We start from the raw sequence: 19579 nt of genomic DNA, 5'->3' as shown, positions 1-19579 counted from the left end.
TTCTGATGAAATCTGAAGTGATCCCCAATGGTACACATGCTTGTTGACACAGGGTGGAACTCAAGCTGTTCAGGAGGAGATTGTCTCTGGGGCATTTATGCCATGGACATGAAATAATGGCACCTGAAGCTGTAGATCATAATACAACATGTTTTCTGACCTGTGTTGATAAAAATGTTACAGACATCAGATGCAGATCCTGAGGCCAGAATTTTCCAGGTGTATCCAGGGAACATGGCACAGAATGGGCAAAAGGAAACTGAGGTGTATATATATGCTCCCAGGTCTGCAATAGCAATAAAACAGGCACATTGACATAAATGTATGTGTGATGTTTGTCTGTATGAGAAATGGGTGTCACATCCGCTCAGTCATAGATCCTGGTAGACATGAAGAAGCTGTGTGCTTTTCTTATTTCCTTCTTGCTCCTGAAGTTTTCTCTCATCTTATTCTGTTTGACAGAAACCAGCTGCTTTTGGAGAATAAAGAACAATGAAGAGGATGACAGAGATTTGCGAACTGACTGTGGTTTTGTTCTTTTCATTACTCCAGGACATGTAGATGAAGATTTTTATAATGGTTTAATTGATTTTGGGTAAGTCATTAGCTTCTTCATATCCTACATAAATGTCATGAATTAGAACTCTGTGGCTGGGTACAGAAACTAGGGTTTCTGTACTCTACTTTCTTCTGTAACATTGGGAGCTACAGAAATTTTTCTCCTTTATTGATCATTATTTTAATATTTTCTAATCCATTTCATTGCAGTGTGATTTTCTTAGATTCCAATTCACTATTCTGGAAGGTTAGAGAGACAGGTTTCTTTTTCTTGTCTCCTCAGGGATCTCTTTATGTTGAAAGTTGTCATTGCACAGGGTCTCTGACATGATATGAAACACAATGCACACAACTGGCATGGGTTCAGTATGAAGAGGCTACATTATAGTGTCTCTTCAAGTGGTGACAAGGGTTCCCACATCAGCAAGTATTCCTCAAGGCATTCACAAAGAGGTTACTTAATTTTGGTCTCCAACAATAGGGCACATTTTTATACATAGAAAGAAAGGAGTGTGACAAGCATACATTTACATGTTGAATTTTACATACATACTTGTGAATAGTCGTAGACATTGCTTTAAAAATAGTCTCTATAACAACCCTTAATGTCATTCACGAGCTGACAATGAGTATGGAAAAAATAAAACCAAAAGCTGTGAGATTCTATATCAACATAGTTTTATTTTGCTTCATTTGTGCATATGCTGAATCACAGATTTAAGGTATTGTTAACATCAGACAGGTGATTAAAATCTCTTTTAATTAGTGAGTAAATACAACATTAAGAAAATTATAGGAGAACTGGTGTACTCTCTTTGGCATAGGAAATATTCTCAATTTGTCTACAAAGTTCTCAGATCCTGAATGTTAGATTTGTTTGTTTGTTTTTCTAATTTTTTATTAAGAAATTCTCTATTCACTTTACATACCAACCACAGATCCCACCTCTTCCCTCTTCCCACCCCCCAGCCTTCCCTTCCAAGCCCCATCCCCATTTTCCAAATCAAAGTTTCCCATAGGGAGTCAGCAGAGCCTGGCACACTCAGCTGAGGCAGGTCTAAGCCCCCCTCCACTGCACCAAGGCTGTGCAAGGTGTCACAACATAGGCACTGGGCTCTGAAAAGCCTGCCCATGCACCATGGACAGATCCTGATCCCCCTGCCTGGGTGTCCCCTAAACAATTTGAGCTAAACAACTGTCTCCCATATCTGGAGGGCCTAGTCTAGTCCTATGGAGGCTCTATACCTATTAGTCCACAGTTCATGGGTTTCCACTAGTGTGGCTGGTCATCTCTGTACATTTTCTCATCATGATCTCAACATCCCCTGCCCACAGAATCCCTCCTCTCTCTCACTGATTGGATTCCCGGAGCTCAGCCTGGTGCCTGGCCATGGATCTCTACATCTGCTTCCATCAGTCATTGGATAAAGGCTCTATGATGACAGTTAGGGTATTCACTAGACTGGTCACCAGAGTAGACCAGTCCAGGCACCCTCTCAATCATTGCCAGTAGTCCAAGGTAGAGTCAACCTTGTGGATTCCTGAGAGCTCCCTAGGAACCCTGCCTTTTCCTATTCCCATGATGTCTTCATTTATCATGGTATCTCTTACCTTGCTCTCCCACTCTGTCCCTGTTCCAGCTAGACCCTCCCATCTCCTTATGTTCTCATCCCCCATTCTTTGCCCTCCATTACCCCACACACACACTCCCAGTTTGCTCATATAGATTTCATCTGTTTCTCCTTCTTGGGCTATCTATGCATCTTTCTTAGGGTCCCTCCTTGTTAGCTAGCTTCTCTGGAGCTGTGGGTTGTATACTGGTTATCCTTTGCTTTACTTATACTGGTTATCCTTTGCTTTGCTTTACTTACGAGTGAGTATATACTATGTTTGTCCTTCTGAGTCTGGGTTACCTCACTCAGGATAATATTTTCTAGTTCCATCCATTTGCCTGCAAATTTCATAATATCATTGTTTTTTTTTACTGCTGAATAGTACTCCATTGTGTATATGTGCCACATTTTCTTTGTCCATTCTTCAGTTGAGGGGCATCTAGGCTAATTCCAGGTTCTTGCTATTATGAATAATGCTGCTATGAACATAGTTGAGCATGTGTCCTTGTGGTATGATTGAGAATTCCTTGGGTATATGCCCAAGAGTGGTATAACTGGGTCTTGAGGGAGGTTGATTCCCAATTTTCTAAGGAAGTGCCATATTGATTTCCAAAGTGGCTGTACAAGTTTGCATTCCCACCAACAGTGGAGGAGTGTTCCCCTTGCTCCACATCCTCTCCAACATAAGCTGTCTTCAGTGTTTTTTATCTTAGCCAGTGAATGTCAGATGTTAATAGTGGTGGCTACATAGCAGAGAGAGAATGGACACAGTATTGAAATTCTTCAACTTTGCAGCTATACAATGTGCCTGGACCTTCTTTATCCATCTATCCATCTGCTGAGGTTCCTGTGCTTTCTGTAAGCTGACTCTTAACCCACATTCACTTTAGTTTGCATTTCAAGGGAATTTTAAAGACTGTATTACAACTGTTAGCCCCAGTATACTGTTCACACTTTGATTCTGATGGTTGCTTCACATTATTGTCTTTCAGTTTCAGGTCAGCAGGGTTTGCATTTCTGTGACTCATCTTTGATATTCAACCTTATGATGGAAATTCTCATTAATGACACTTTTGAAAAGTTATTAACATGTCCTATACTTTATTGCAAAATATATTTAAACAAGTATATACAAAAATAATACAGCATTTAGAGGCTTTCACATAATTATTTACATATAAATAGTGAATAATGATAAACATAATTAACATTTCCATCTCCACTATTTGAAACATCTCCACTATTTGAAACAAAACATTTGATGAATACTTAATTATCATGTGTACTTACTGGATGCAATGTATCCTTCAAAACATATGTACATTATTTGATGGTCAAGGCAGATGGCTGACATTTCCATATATTTGTCATTACTTCCTATTTATGTTGGAGGAGAGGAAAGGCTTACTTCAGCTTCCACTTTCACATCACTGTCCATCATCAGAAGGCAGTGGATACCTGAGAGCTTCCCAGGCACCCTGCCTTTTCCTATTCCCATGATGTCTTGGACTACTGTGGAGGCCATGGAGGATCCCTGCTTGCTTTCTCCCCATGACTTGCTCAGCCTGCATTCTTTTTTTTTTTGTTTTGTTTTGTTTTGTTTTTTTTTTTATTATTAATTTATTTTGCAATACAATTCAGTTCTACATATCAGCCACGGATTCCCTTGTTCTCCCCCCTCCCGTCCCCCTCACCTTCCCCCCAACCCCCCCCCCATTCCCATCTCCTCCAGGGCAAAGCCTTCCCCACAGACTGAGGTCAACCTGGTAGACTCAGTCCAGGTAGGTCTAGTCCCCTCCTCCCAGGCCGAGCCAAACAATCCTGCATAGGCCCCAGGTTTCAAACAGCCAACTCATGCAATGAGCACAAGATCTGGTCCCACTGCCTGGATGCCTCCCAAACAGATCAAGCCAATCAACTGTCTCATCCATTCAGAGGGCCTGATCCAGTGGGGACCCCTCAGCCATTGGTTCATAGTTCATGTGTTTCCATTCATTTGGCTATTTGTCCCTGTGCTTTATCCAACCTTGGTCTCAACAATTCTCGCTCATATAAACCCTCCTCATTCTCGCTAATTGGACTCCCAGAGATCCACCCGGGGCCTAGTCATGGATCTCTGCATCCAGATCCCTCAGTAGTTGGATGAGGTTTCTAGCACAACAATTAGGGTGTTTGGCCATCCCATCACCAGAGTAGGTCAGTTCGGGCTGTCTCTCGACCACTGCCAGCAGTCTGTTGTGTGGGTATCTTTGTGGATTTCTGTGGGCCTCTCTAGCACTTTGCTTCTTCCTATTCTCATGTGGTCTTTATTTACCATGGTCTCCTATTCCTTGTTCTCCCTCTCTGTTGTTGATCCAGCTGGGATCTCCCGCTCCCCCAAGCTCTCTTTCCCTCAACCCTCGCCTTTCATTACCCCCACTCATGTCCAGGCTGTTCATGTAGATCTCATTCCATTTCTCTGTCATTGGGCGATCCCTGTGTCTTTCTTGGGGTCCTGTTTTCCAGGTAGCCTCCCTGGTGATGTGAGTAGCAGACAAGTCATCCTTGTTTCATGTCTAGTATCTTGCTATGAGTGAGTACATACCATGTTTGTCTTTCTGAGTCTGGGTTACCTCACTCAGGATGATTTTTTCTAGATCCATCCATTTGTCTGTAAACCTCATGATGCCATTGTTTTTCTCTGCTGAGTAGTATTCCATTGTGTATATGTACCACATTTTGTTTATCCATTCTTCAGTTGAAGGGCATCTGGGTTGTTTCCATGTTCTGGCTATTACAAACAATGCTGATATGAACATAACTGAACAAGTGCTCTTATGGTGTGGTTGAGCATTTCTTGGGTATATGCCCAAGAGTGGTATAGCTGGATCTTGGGGGAGATTGATTCCCAATTTTCTAAGAAAGCGCCATATTGATTTCCAAAGTGGTTGTACAAGCTTGCATTCCCACCAGCAGTGGAGGAGAGTTCCCCTAGCTCCACATCCTCTCCAGCATAAGGTGTCTTCAGTGTTTTTGATCTTAGCCATTCTGACAGGCGTAAGGTGGTATCTCAGAGTTGTTTTGATTTGCATTTCCCTGATGATTAGGGATGTTGAGCAGTTCCTTAAATGTCTTTCGTCAGCCTGCATTCTTATATCAATCAAGGACCACCTGCCAAGATGAGGCATTCTCCACTGTGAGTTGGCCCTTCCCATATCAATCATCAATCAAGAAAATGTTCTACAGCCTTGTCAATGGCCTTTCCCATGGCGGGATTTTCTTGATTAACATTCCTTCTTCCCTAGTTTGTTTCTCATTAACACAAAAATTAGCTGGTACAACCGTGTTTCCCAGGATGACTATAGTCTCCTGGGACCAAGCAATCCTGCTTCAGCATCCCCAAGAAGCAGCAACTGCAAACATGTACTCCTTGCACAATTTCCTTTTGCCTTTTTTATGCTCTATCTTACCAATTTTCAAATACTACCTGAAATCTCAAAGGTACTATAAATCTTTTTTGTGTGAAAATGCCTCAGATTTCTTTACATGTACAGTCTCAAGTTGAATTTGTTTGATCATACAAACAGGGACCACATAGAAAGGTAGAAGTTTTTATCCATTTAATGGCCAAATTAATTTTCCAGTGTCTTAAGTATAAAAGTTACAAAGGTTGCTGAAAGTACCTCAATTTTTTCTCTCTAAAAAAAATGTATCTATAGAAAAGCACAATAAGCACTATCCTGTACATTAAGCTAATTCAACACAGTCTCACTCAAAGACACTAAAGAAAATATGTGATGGATTACTTTCAATATAACTGGGGGTTAAAAAGGCAAGACAGACTGTTTTGTTTAAATTTGATTTTATCATGGATTATCTTTTTATCTCCATCTAGGTAGATTGAATGTTTTTCTGGGTGTACAATTCAGGGCAGGCATCTGTGGTCCATTAGTGTCTGCAGGACCTTTGTCCAGGCCCTTAAGACTTTTAGTCTTTTTTGAAAAGTCAAGTGTAATTCTGGTAGTTCTGCCTTTATAATTTACTTGTTCTTTTTCTCTTGCAACTTTTAATATGATTTCTTTCTCCTGTATGTTTAGTGTTTGATAATTATGTGGTGAGTGCACTTCATTTTATGGTCCTATTTGGTGTTCTGTAAGCTTCTTTTACCTTTATAGACATGTCCTTCTTTAGGTTAGAATGATTTTCTTCTATGATATTTTTAAATATATTTTCTGGGCCTTCGAGTTGGAATTCTTCTCCTTCTACTTCTATTATTCTTATGTTTGGTCTGTTTTAACATTCTTTCTTTGTTCTGTATGTCTAGTGTTTTGACTCTTACGTGGCAGGAGGACTTTCCATTGTGGTCAAATCTATTTGGTGTTCTGTATGCTTTTCATACCTTTATAGGCATTTCCTCCTTTAGGTTAGGAAAGCTTTCTTCCATGATTTTGTTGAAGATATTTTCTGGGGCTTTGAGTGGGGAATCTTAGCTTTTACTTTTCCTATTATTCTCTGGTTTGGCCTTTTCATAGTGCCCCAGATTACCTGAATCTTTTGTGTCAAAACATTTAGATTTAATAAATTCTTTGACTGCTGTATCAGTCTCTTCTATTGTATCATCTATGCTTGAGATTTTCTCTTCCATTCTGTAGTTCCTGTTCAAATACCTTATTTCCTTTCTGTCTTCAAGATTTCCTCAGCTTGTGTTTTCTTTATTGCTTCTATTTCCATTTTAAAGTCTTGGGTGGTTTTATTCATCTCCTTCACCTGTTTGTGCTTTCCTGGATTTCTTAAGGGATTTATTCATTTCTTCTTTAAGGGCCTCTATCATCTTTGCACAATTGTATTTAAAGTCATTTCCTTGAGCATTCATGGTGTTGGAGTATCCAGGGCTTTCTGTATTAGGATAGATGAGGTCTGGTGGTGCCATGCTGCCCTGCATGTTGTTGCTTATGCTCTTACACTGGCCTCTAGTCATCTGGGTTTTTATTATTAGTTTAAGTGCTGATTTCTGAGTTTATCTTTGTTGTATGGATTTTTGGGGTGTTTTCACCCTTGCTTTCTGTTTCCTCTCTTGTCTTCTGGCCTGAGTGGCCTGCAGTTCTGGAGACCAGAAAGTCTTCAAGGTCTAGTTATGCAACTCAGCTGGGGTTTTGGTGACCTGTGCAGCATTTGGGATTTTGGGTGCTACCTTTGGGGGATTCTGGGTTTCTGGGAACTTTATGTGGTCTCTGGGATTCTAGATAACAGTGTAGTATTTGGGGCTCCAGGTACCTGGGGTTCATAATACCAGCATGGCCTCTGGTAAAGTGGGTGTCCTCTGCCAGAGTTATAAGCAGGGATATGGAACCAGGGGAGGCGGTGCTATTAGAGATAACTGAGTGAGTTTTAATGGGTATTAGTGGTTGGTTGGTGGTGTCTTTTCTGGGGTTCCTTGTAGATGTAACCAACTGTCTTATTAAATAAGAAACACAGAACCAATGCAAAGAAGAAAGCCAAGAGATCAGAGATAAGAGCCTTACCTGCCTGCTGCAGCCAAGAGACCTTTCCAAAAGAGACCTACTTCCTGTCTGTTTGTCTTTATATAGACTTTCTGTTCTGCCTTCTCATTGGTTGTAAACCCAAACACATGACTGCCTCGTCACTGCCTATCTGTAGAGACTTCCAGGTCTTCTATGGTTGGTATTGAGATTAAAGGCATGTGTCTCCAATGCTGGCTGTATCCTTGAACACACAGAGATCTACCTAGCTCTGCCTACCAAGTGCTGGGATTAAAGGCATGCACCACCAACACCCAGCTTTTGCTATGGCTCTAATAGCTCTGACCCCCCCGGGCAACTTTATTTATTAACATACAATTAAAATCACATTTCAGTACAAATAAAATATCACCATAGTTCCTGTTACCTGCATGGCCTCAGTAGAACCATGGAGTATTCTACCATGGTTCTATGTTGGGATATGGAGCCCAGGAAAGGGGGTACTGTTGCACACTGATGAGGTGAATTGTACTGGCATGGCCTCTGGTAGAGCCAGAGTATTCTGGAGCTCCTAGTATATATTGGTTTCCATAGAGAGGGAGATTTCTGCTGGATTGTGGGCCAGAATAATGAGTCCATGTGAGGGTGTGCTGCTGTGGGATGTTCTGTATGGCAAATGTGTTGCTGATTGGTCAATAAATAAAACACTGATTGGCCATTGGCTAGGCAGGAAGTATAGGTAGGACAAGGAAGAGAATAAAGCTGGGAAGTGGAAAGCTGAGTCAGAGAGACACTGCCAGCCGCCACGATGACAAACAGCATGTGAAGATGCGGGTAAGCCACGAGCCATGTGGCAAGGTATAGATTTATAGAAATGGATTAATTTAAGCTGTAAGAAAAGTTAGCAAGAAGCCTGACACGGCCATATAGTTTGTAACCAATATAAGTCTCTGTGTTTACTTGGTCGGGTTTGAGCAGCTGTGGGACTGCCAGGTGAGAGAGATTTGTCCTGACTGTGGGCCAGGCAGGAAAACTCTAGCTACAGTGTGCTGTTGGGACTGGGATTTCTAGTACCATTGTGGCCTAGGGTAAAGAAGGAGTATTCTAGTGGAGATCTGTGGCCAAGATCTACTGAATGATTTTTGCTATACTCAATATGATCAAGATACTTTATATGAATAAATGAAAATGTTAATTAATAAAAATCTGTTAAATTTTAATTCTTTAATAATTATCCTTTAACAATTAAAAGATACAGTGTCATTGATACACTATATTGTTCAAGTAATGGGTTTTTTTCATGTTTCTTTAAAATGAGAATCCCTAGACAAATATATAGCTGACTGAATGTCTAGGGCTATGTTCTATTTCACAGATGGCATTCAGAGATCACACAAGCTCTTTCAAGATTTCACAAAGACAAAAAGTCTTACATCAGAATTTTCTATTAAGATGAATTCTGAAAATAGTTTCAGTTTTAAAGATCTCTTATTTCATGTCCTGCATTAGAAAAGAGAATCAATACAGAAATTTAGAGGGGTCATATAAAAAGGCTTGCTTCAACTGTTTTAAAATTTTCATGTTTGCAACATCCTCCATGATGCTCATGTGTCTTCTTTTAGAATACCAACATCAAAATATGAGTTTTTTTCTGGTAATGTTTTTTGCTACCGATGAGATCAACAGGAACCCTTTTATTTTATCCAACATGTCTCTGACATTTTCCTTTGCTGTTGGCATGTGTTTTGATACACTGGAAATGATTGATGAACTAAATTCACAACGAAACAATACCTCAAGATTTCTTTTTTTTTTTTTAAGGTTTATTTATTTATTTATTATGTATACAATATTCTGTCTGCATGTGTTCTTGCAGGCCAGAAGATGGCACCAGATCCCATTATAGATGGTTGTGAGCCACCATGTGGTTGCTGGGAATTGAATTCATGACCTCTGAAAGAGTAGTCAGTGCTCTTGACTGCTGAGCCATCTCTCCAGCCCAAGATTTCTTAATTATGACTGTGGAATGTATGATTGTGATGCAGTACTTACAGGACCATCATGAACTACATCTTTAAAACTGGCAATCTATATCAAGGCTCCAAAGGTGAGGCAGTGTTGTAAAGGGGGAGGTAATAGCTTATCTATGCCAATTCTAAGTTCCTACAGAGAATGAATGGGTGGCATAGGTTCATGTGAGCTGTTCTTTACATTCTAAAAGATTAAATAATCGGATATTGATATGTCACCAGTATTTCCTTGTATTACAAGAATAAATGAATGGGGAAAACATAAAAAAAATTGTTGAACATTCAGACTTGTCACAAATAATCCAGAATCCAATAGGACTAATACACATTTACAGGGTAATCCTACAGGATAATCCTACTGTCCTTTTTAGGAATTCTAAAGGTGAGAAACACAACTCATATCTAAGAATGAATTTCCTGCCAATTATATTCCTCACATGGCATCCTTTGTTCTTCATCCTTCAGATTTTCTTTGGACCATTTCATCCTATCCTGAGTGACAATGTCCATTTACCCTATGTCTACCAGATAGCACACAAGGATACATGTTTGCCCCATGCCATGGTCTCTTTGATGCTTTATTTCACATGGACCTGGATAGGGCTGGTCATTTCAGATGACGACCAGGGAATTCAGTTTCTCTCAAACTTAAGAGAAGAGATGCAAAGAAATGGAGTCTGTTTAGCTTTTGTGAATATGATCCCAGATAACATGCAGTTATACATTACAAGGGCTGGAATATATGACAAACAAATCATGACATCATCAGCAAAGGCTGCTATCATTTATGGAGAAATGAACTCTACCCTAGAAATCAGCTTCAGAAGATGGGGATGTTTAGGTGTACAGAGAATCTGGGTCACCACCTCACTATGGGATGTCACCACAAGTAAGAGAGATTTCAGCCTTGATCCCTTCCATGGGACTGTCACTTTTGCACATCACCATGGCAAGGTTTCTAAATTTAGGAATTTTATGCAAGCAATGAACACTTCCAAATATCCAGTAGACGTTTCACAGATGAGAATGAAATGGAATTATTTTAATTGTTCAGTCTCCAAGACCAACTATAGCACAAGGAATCATTTTTTATTCAACATTACACTGGAATGGTTATCACAACACAGATTTGACATGGTCCTGAGTGAAGAAGGTTACAATTTATACAATGCTGTATATGCTGTGGCCTATACCTACCATGAAATCATTCTCCAACAAGTAGAATCTCAGCAAATAGCTGAACTCAAAGGTTTATCCTATGACTGTCATCAGGTAAAGTATCTCACTTTTCATCATGCTTAAGTCATGATATTGTTTGTTAAATGGCCCCACAAATGTTCATATGTATTTGTCAGAGACTTTTCATTCAAAAGATGTGTGTTCCTCAAAACTCCCTAATATTAATCTTTTATGTGGGTCAATAGACTGCACAAAATTAACATTCAATAGATGACAACATTATGTATGAAAATCAGTTATTTTTGTGAGAATGTATCTCAACATTTTGCCAAATGAGTTCACTATTGGAAATAATAACGGAAAATTTTATTATAAAATCCTCAAGAGAACACTCAAAGAAAATTTCTTTCTCAAGAAACAAAATATGTGTTGATCGATGTCATGAATAATTATTTATATGAAATATCAATTAATTATGGAGACAAAAATAAGGACTGCATGTTCTTATTAAATTTATTTTTATTTAATATATGTATACTGTATTTACATTATATGCACTCCGTCTCTTCCTTTCAAAAACTTCCAGGCTTCTCACTCCTTCTTAATTTTCTGATTTCTCTTTTATTAATATAACTTTTGCTACACACACACACACACACACACACACACACACACACACTTATGTAAAAACATCCATTTTGACAGTTTTCATACAAGGAATGAGTGTTCAGATCTCTTTCACTATGTTACTCATTATTTGGTAAGCATTTCTTCTATTTCCACCATAAAAATGGATATGAAGTATAATAAAATTTAATTATCCATGAGATATCTTGTATTTCAGTAGGTAGCATATCTTCAATATACTTGTCTTTTCTGGAAGCCATTTTAAAATTAGGGGTCATTCACAATGTCACTTTGTCTTACTTCTAATCTTCTAATGATACACCTCACTTAGGTGGCTTCTTTGCTGAAGAACAGGGTATTTACTAACCCTATTGGAGAGCTGGTGGACATGAATCCAAGAGAAAAACTGTGTGCAGACAATGACATTTACAACATTTGGAATTTCCCACGAGGTTTTGGATTAAAGGTGAAAATAGGAGGTTATTCCCCTTATTTGCCACAGAACCAACAACTGCACATTTCTGAAGACTTAGAGTGGGCCATGGGAGCAACACCGGTGTGTACACCATAATTTTCATTCTATTCAGTAAATCTGTGTTATAAAAATTTGTGGTATCAGAGTGATGACTTAGTGGTTAACAACAATCACAGCTCTTGTGAAGGACCCAAGCTCAATTCACACAGCACCTGTGTTTGATGGCTCACAACTTTCTATAAGTCCACAGCATAGTGATCCAATGCCTTTGGCCATCTAAAGTTTGTTACAATTCACCCTGTACCACAGAAACACATATACAAAATAAAAATATAACTATTTAGACTATGAGATTTTGGAAACTAGGTGCAAACTATGAAATTGTGTGATTCTATGTGAACATCTTTATAACCTAATCAAGGATATCATGCAATTGCCTCCAGAAATATTTCTCTATATCCTAAACTTTCATGTTAACTTAAAAAATTTTAAGTCTGAGAGTCTCCTACAACATACTTTGTTCATATTCATCCCATAATTCTTCATTGTTCCATGCTTCTTTACCTCCCACCCAACTCATTATCTTTGCTTTTGAGTTTTAAAACATTCAAGAACAATCCATCCATTTTATGTGTTCCTATTGGAGCATTTCAATTTAGGAAGGAACAATTTATAACATCTAAACAAAAACTTTATACATACAATATTATGTAATGTATTAAATATTGTATGGCCTTCATTTCCAGTGCAGGTTTATATAAAAGGCTCAGACACCTGAATTTGACAAATAATGCATGATAGAAGAATATATGTAACCTGTGTCTGTTACCAACTCATATTTCATTTGCTTCAGGTTCCCACTTCTACATGCAGTATGCCATGCACTGCTGGATTCAGGAAATTTCATCAGGAACAAACAGCAGACTGCTGCTTTGACTGTGCCTGGTGCCCAGAGAATGAGATTTCCAATGAAACAGGTATGTATTTGTGAACAGAAGAAATTGCTGAAACTGAATATCTTCTCTTTTTAAAACTAAAAAGGGCCTGGAAGGTAACTGAAGACACAAAATATGAGATTCTAATTTAATTATTTTACTGATATGAAGCATATTATGAACCCTGAGATAAACATGCACCATCTTCCTTAAACCACACATCTTGCTCACATTATGATGGTTACAGATTTTATATTTTCCAAAGAATGTTTAATTTAAAACAAAAGAAAGAGGAGGGTTTATATGAGCAAGAATTGTTGAGATCAAGGTTGGATAAAGCACAGGGACAAATAGCCAAACAAATGGAAACACATGAACTATGAACCAATGGCTGAGGGGTCCCCAACTGGATCAGGCCCTCTGAATGGATGAGATAGTCGATTGACTTGATCTGTTTGGGAGGCATCCAGGCAGTGGGACCGGGTCCTGTGCTCATTGCAAAAGTTGGCTGTTTGAAACCTGAGGCTTATACAGGGTCACTTGGCTAGGCCTGGGAGGAGGGGACTGGACCTACCTGGACTGAGTCTACCAGTTGATCTCAGTCCTCGGGGGAGGCTTTGCCCTGAATGAGGTGGGAATAGTGGGTATGCTGGGGGGAAGGGGAGGGGGGCGGGAGTGGGTAGAACAAAGGAATCCGTGGCTGATATGTAGAACTGAATTGTATTGTAAAATAAAATAAAATTAAAAAAAAAACATACAAACCTCTGTCAATGTAACCCACCATATAAACAACAAAAAAAAATTTGTAACATATTCTACAAGAAAATTTTGCACATTGTATTGCTATCCACATGTCTAATCTTCCTTAACCCTTGTACAAATTGAATTTACGACATAATCAGTCCACAATCTTGTCCTCCTGGCACACAGCTTGGTCCCTGAAAAAAAAAAAAAAACAGACGTTCAGGCTCTTATTGTTGTTAATGAAATATGTTTAAGATCTTCTTTAAGATCACCAGCTTTCTATTTTTTATGATTCACTTCACTGCTTAAGCTTTTTCTTTACTTCCTTTTCACATGTTAGAAACTTAGTTCAGTGGGTTCTTGCCCTAAGGTTGCCACTTCTTTTATGCCATTTAATATCAGGCTTTTCTTTTCTTTCCTTTTTTTTTTTTTTTTTTTTTTTTTTTTTTTGGTTTTTTGAGACAGGGTTTCTCTGTGTAGCTTTGCGCCTTTCCTGGAACTCGCTTTGGAGACCATGTTGGCCTCGAACTCACAGAGATCCACCTGCCTCTGCCTCCCGAGTGCTGGGATTAAGGATGTGCACCACCACCGCCCAGCAATATCAGGCTTTTCTAAAAGCGTTTTATCTCCCTGGGCTCTGGAACTAACTCTATTGAACTTCCTGGTACTCCATTTTTTCTCAAACTATACATCTTGTATTTTTCTATGCCTACCCAGTTCCTTTTCATTATAGATTTGTGTAAGTAACACTAGGCTATCTTAAAATTTCCACAGCTAATTCTCTTGATTAAAAACTCTTCAATTTAGCCTCAAGCAAATGTTTTGAACTAGGGCAAAAATCAACCACATTCTTTGTCAAAACATTAAAGGAATAGTCTCTAGGCAATTTACTAATTTTCTCCCCTTCTGAGAATGTTTAAGCTAGGTCCCCAGCATTCAAATATCTCCCAGTACTGTCTTCCCTGCTCCTAGTAGTATGGTCCATTAAACTTCACTTAAAGTATTCAGCTGCTTTCCTAATCCACAGTCTCAAAGTCCACTTTCTGACAACTAACAGCACTGACAGGCCTTTCATTGCAATATCCCACTCCTTAGTATTTGTGACTTAGTTTGTGTTATATTGCTGTGAAGAGACACCATGCCCATGACAATATTTATAAAATAAAGCATTTAATTCAGGCTTTCTTACAATTTCAGAAGTTTAGTCCATTATCATAACATCAGGGGGCATGGCAGCACAGAGACAGACATGGTTCCAGAGATGTAGAGTGTTCTACATCCAAATCCTAAGGCAGCAAGAAGATAGAGACATTGGGGTTGGTTTGATCTTTTGAGAAACCAAAGCCCAGCATCAGTGACACACTTCCTCCCACAAGGTCATAACTACTCCAATAAGAACACATTTTTTAAACTTTTCAAACAGTGATACTACCTAGTGACCAAGAAATCCAATCTGTGAGCATATAGGGACAATTCTCACTCTAACCACCACTTGTGCACAGCCCACAGATCTATGTATAATAAATTGAAAGTTTGGGGGAATTAACTAATCTCACCTGTTTCATGTTACCACTTATAATACACATAGAAACCAAGTATTTTCCTTATTTTTAAAAATTACATGAATATGTAAGTTAATAAACAAGAATAAGTAATGTCTTAGCTCCCTCTATGATGAAGGTGGTGTGCATCATCACCAGGGAGGGATTGTTACAGAGCAGCCTGACTTCACAGCTCCCTACAGGAACAATGTAGAAAATTATTGCTCAACACCAAAATGATTATTGAATTATCTTCTGATTAATACAGATACTAAATGATTAATTATATAATGATGAAATGTTATGAGGGTTTGTTGTTTATGTCCTTCTGCAGATACGGAGCAGTGTGTAAGCTGTCCAGATGACCAGTATTCAAACACAGAACACACACACTGCCTGCAAAGACATGTCTCTTTTCTATCTTATGAAGACCCACTGGGAATGACACTGGCCTGCATGTCCCTGTGCTTCTCTGCCCTCACAGCTCTTGTTCTTGGTGCTTTTGTAAAGTACAATGACACTGCTATTGTGAAAGCCAATAACCGAATTCTCAGCTACATCTTACTGATCTCCATCACCTTCTGTTTCCTCTGCTCATTGCTCTTCATTGGGCATCCCCACATAGTCACCTGCATCCTGCAGCAGACCACATTTGGAGTCTTTTTCACAGTAGCTGTGTCTACTGTCTTGGCCAAGACTATTACTATTGTCTTGGCCTTCAAGCTCACTACTCCAGGAGGAAGGATGAGAGGGATTCTGGTATCAGGGGCACCTAACTTTGTCATTCCCATCTGTACCTTGGTCCAATTTGTTCTCTGTGGAATCTGGCTGGTAACATTCCCTCCCTTTATTGATACAGATACACACTCTGAACATGGGCAGATCATCATTGTGTGCAACAAAGGCTCAGTCATTGCATTCCATTTTGTCCTGGGATACCTTGGCTCCTTGGCTCTGGGGAGCTTCACTGTGGCTTTCTTGGCCAGGAATCTTCCTGACAGATTCAATGAAGCCAAATTCCTGATCTTCAGCATGCTGGTGTTCTGCAGTGTCTGGGTCACCTTCCTCCCTGTCTACCACAGCACAAAGGGAAAGGTTATGGTGGCTGTGGAAGTGTTCTACATCTTGGCCTCCAGTGCAGGTCTGTTAGGGTGCATCTTTGTCCCAAAATGTTATGTTATTTTGATAAGACCAAATTCAAATTCTCCTCAGAAGTACAGGGATAAATCTCTTCATTGAACCCTTTACAGTTCTGAATTTTTAGATGTTACTTAAAATATCTTTGTTCCCTTCCTTTCCTGGTGATAACCACCTCTTCCATTCCCAGCATTAATCATTTGCTACCAGTTCTCTGAATAAGCTTTAGGCCTTTTGATCTTTTTTCCCATCTACTTTATCAAGTTTGATAATTTCATCCTTGTTTACCTTACATTTAGTGGTCATATAGGTGAGACTTTCTGGAATACCTTTTATTGTTCATAGAAGACGTATTCTCGCAGGAAACACCCCATCTTCTGCCTCTCAAAATCTTTCCTTCCTCCTTCAGTATTCCCTAAACCTTAGGTGTGGAGGGATGGTTTGTTGATAGATCGATTGGTTCTAAATTTTCATGTTAAACTGCAGGAATCATTAATAAATGGGCCCCAGTTAGTCTTTATTCCCACCTACTTTTCCTATGGTAGCATGCAGAGTACTTTTCTAGCACCTTGAATGCTAATCAGTATGGGAAAGGTTTCTAGTTGGGCACCAGCTCGACTTTTCCATATTTGATGACATAAATAAGTGTTGTCCCCTGGAATATCACCTCAGCACCAGGTTATATAGATCAATCCCAACACTCACGCCACAGGGATCTATGCAGAAAAAGAGGTGGAGAAGTTGTAAGAGACAGAGATAGGGGATGACTTCATGGATGCATTATCATCCAGAAACAAAAAGGACTGGCAATCATATGAACTCAAAAGACTTTGGAAGCATGCATAAGACTGGCAGGCACAGGAACAAGTTATAAAATATTCCAATATTAACAAATGGACACGGATTCAAATCCCATCCCAAAACAAGAAGTATTTTGCAATTCATGCCTATTTCAAAAAAGAATTCTCCAGTGGAGTTTCAATGGTTATGTCAACCAAACTCCAGGAAATGGTCATGCCTTGTGTTGTAGATGACCATCATAAGACAAATTTCATGTGTTTTTCTTTTTGTGTGTGTTGGGCATGGGGCTTTCTGATTATTTTGTTTTATTTAGGCATTGTTTTTCTTATTTTTTTGTTTATTTGTTATAATTTCCATTTATGCTTTGTTTTGTCTAAGAGAAAGAAAAAACATGAAATTGGATGAATAGATAGGTGAGGAGGATCAGGAAGGCATTTACAGAAGGGAAAATATGATCAAAATGTATTATTTGGAAAAAGTTTTATTCAAAAGGAAAGTTAGAAATACATATATAATATATCTAATTACATATGTATTCACATATAAATATTAAATGAATCTGCACTTCATGGGTTGATAACAGTTCCCCAAGATACACAGACAGTCTTAACAGAACCTCAGTATCAGGCATGAAAAACTGTTCTTCAAGACATTTGTCAGAGGAATCCAAAAGACCCTCAAAACTATACAAGCTATGGGCACTCATTTTGTTGCCTCCCAGACATTAAAGATGTTCCCTATTGCTGAAGACACCACACACGTCAGAAACAGACATGGAAGTACTGAGGTGGAATTGACTGGCAAGCTTCCTCCCTGAGGACTAGCTTTCAGAGTATCTGAAGATGCTAAAAACTTCCAAGAGAGAAAAGCAATTCTAAGTTCAACTCAGCTGAAAAATAAACCACCATAAAGACTATGATGGCAAAATATATTCAAAAGTGATTTTGTGGCAAATATATATTTGGAGTAACCAGCACCTGCTTATTTGTCCTTAAGGCACTCAACAATAGGAATTTATGTTTGTTACTGTAAACTTAGACAAGTACATATGATTAGTGATGTCCTGGACTCTAAGGGAGAGTCAATTATTGCTACTTTCTGAACAAATATAATATTGGTAACCTATCCTTATATCCCCAGACAAGCATAGTCCTGGCCACTCATGACAAAGCTTCTTTTCAATACACTGAGTCCAAAGCAGAAACATCCAACTTGTCATGGTATGTCCAACCAATTTGATATATCTACAACATGATCCTTCCGTTCAGAGCACAAGGAACATCATGGAAAGGGGCTGAAAGACAGTAAGACCAGTAAGACCTGGAAGACTAGGGTGCCTACTGAGAGACAGTACCTTCTCTATAACAGTGAAGCTGCACCTATGATATCTTAAAAAGTTGGTCACTTAAATATGACCTACACAGTGTCATCACCAGTAGACATGCCAAAGATATGGGGAAGTCTCCTATATGTCCACACCCCTAGATGGAGAACTACAGGCAATCAATGGGTGGTGAGAGATGGAGACTTAGTTGTCTCTAGAGATGAGCCCAAGCGGACAGCAGTAAATGTACTCACCAGCTTTCTGTGTCTCTCTGTGTGTTGGTGTGCACATCTCTATCTTTCTGTGTGTATATAAAAAGGAGGGTGGGGACATGAGATGGGGTGTAGTGAGAGCATGTGGTGGAAATAATGTAAATGCAGTTCTTATGAATGAAATTATCAACAAGTAAAAGTAAAAAAAATCAAATCCCACAAAATACATTGTATAAAATATCCAAAGATATAATATAATATATTTCTAAAAAGTGTTCAACCATGAGGGAAATGCAAATTGAAACTCTGTTAAATCACTATGTCACACAACAAGAAAAGTCTTCATCAGGAACACAAATTTCCAACAAAGTGAGGTGGAAGCCAGAAAGATCTCTTACACGGTACTGAAAGGAATGAATACTAGTGCAGCCAATTTTGGAAATCACTCTGGAAGTTTCTTATAGGACTAGGACTGAAACTGAATATGTCCTAGCTATATACACTTGGGAATATAACCAATGCATTCTTTTTTTCTATACAGAAGTATGCACATGCACCTTCATTGTTGCTCTATTCATCGTTACTAAAACATCAATTATCCTGGATGTACAGAAGAAGTATGTGGTTCTTGTACACAATAGACCATTATTCAGCAAAAAAATGATTAAAAGTATGAAATGTGCAGATAAGTTGGTATAATTGAAAAAAAATATACTCAGTGAGATAAGTAAGATTTAAAAACATTTGACTTCTTTCCTATGGGACCCTGCCTGCAAATCTTTCATGAGTAGGTACTTATCTTTATTTTTATTTCCAATAGAATCTGCTCTCATACAACACATACTGAAGGGCCCCAGCATACTTGCTTAGCTTAACGCCATTTTTGAGCAGGGCCTGAAAAGTAACTAGAGGTCAGAAAAACAACTTGTACCCTGGATGAGAGC

General features: G+C 38.9%; 1 pseudogene; it reads left to right on the top strand.

The window, feature by feature from the left end:
- Nucleotides 1-389: 389 nt before the first annotated feature.
- On the top strand, nt 390-16400 carry LOC128115205 (vomeronasal type-2 receptor 116-like; annotated as a pseudogene).
- The last annotated feature ends 3179 nt before the right edge of the window (nt 16401-19579 follow it).

The sequence above is a fragment of the Peromyscus californicus genome, unplaced genomic scaffold (assembly GCF_007827085.1).
Source record: "Peromyscus californicus insignis strain IS unplaced genomic scaffold, ASM782708v3 Scaffold_1__1_contigs__length_55948999, whole genome shotgun sequence".
Taxonomy (NCBI): domain Eukaryota; kingdom Metazoa; phylum Chordata; class Mammalia; order Rodentia; family Cricetidae; genus Peromyscus; species Peromyscus californicus.
This window is presented reverse-complemented; position numbering and strand designations above follow the sequence as displayed.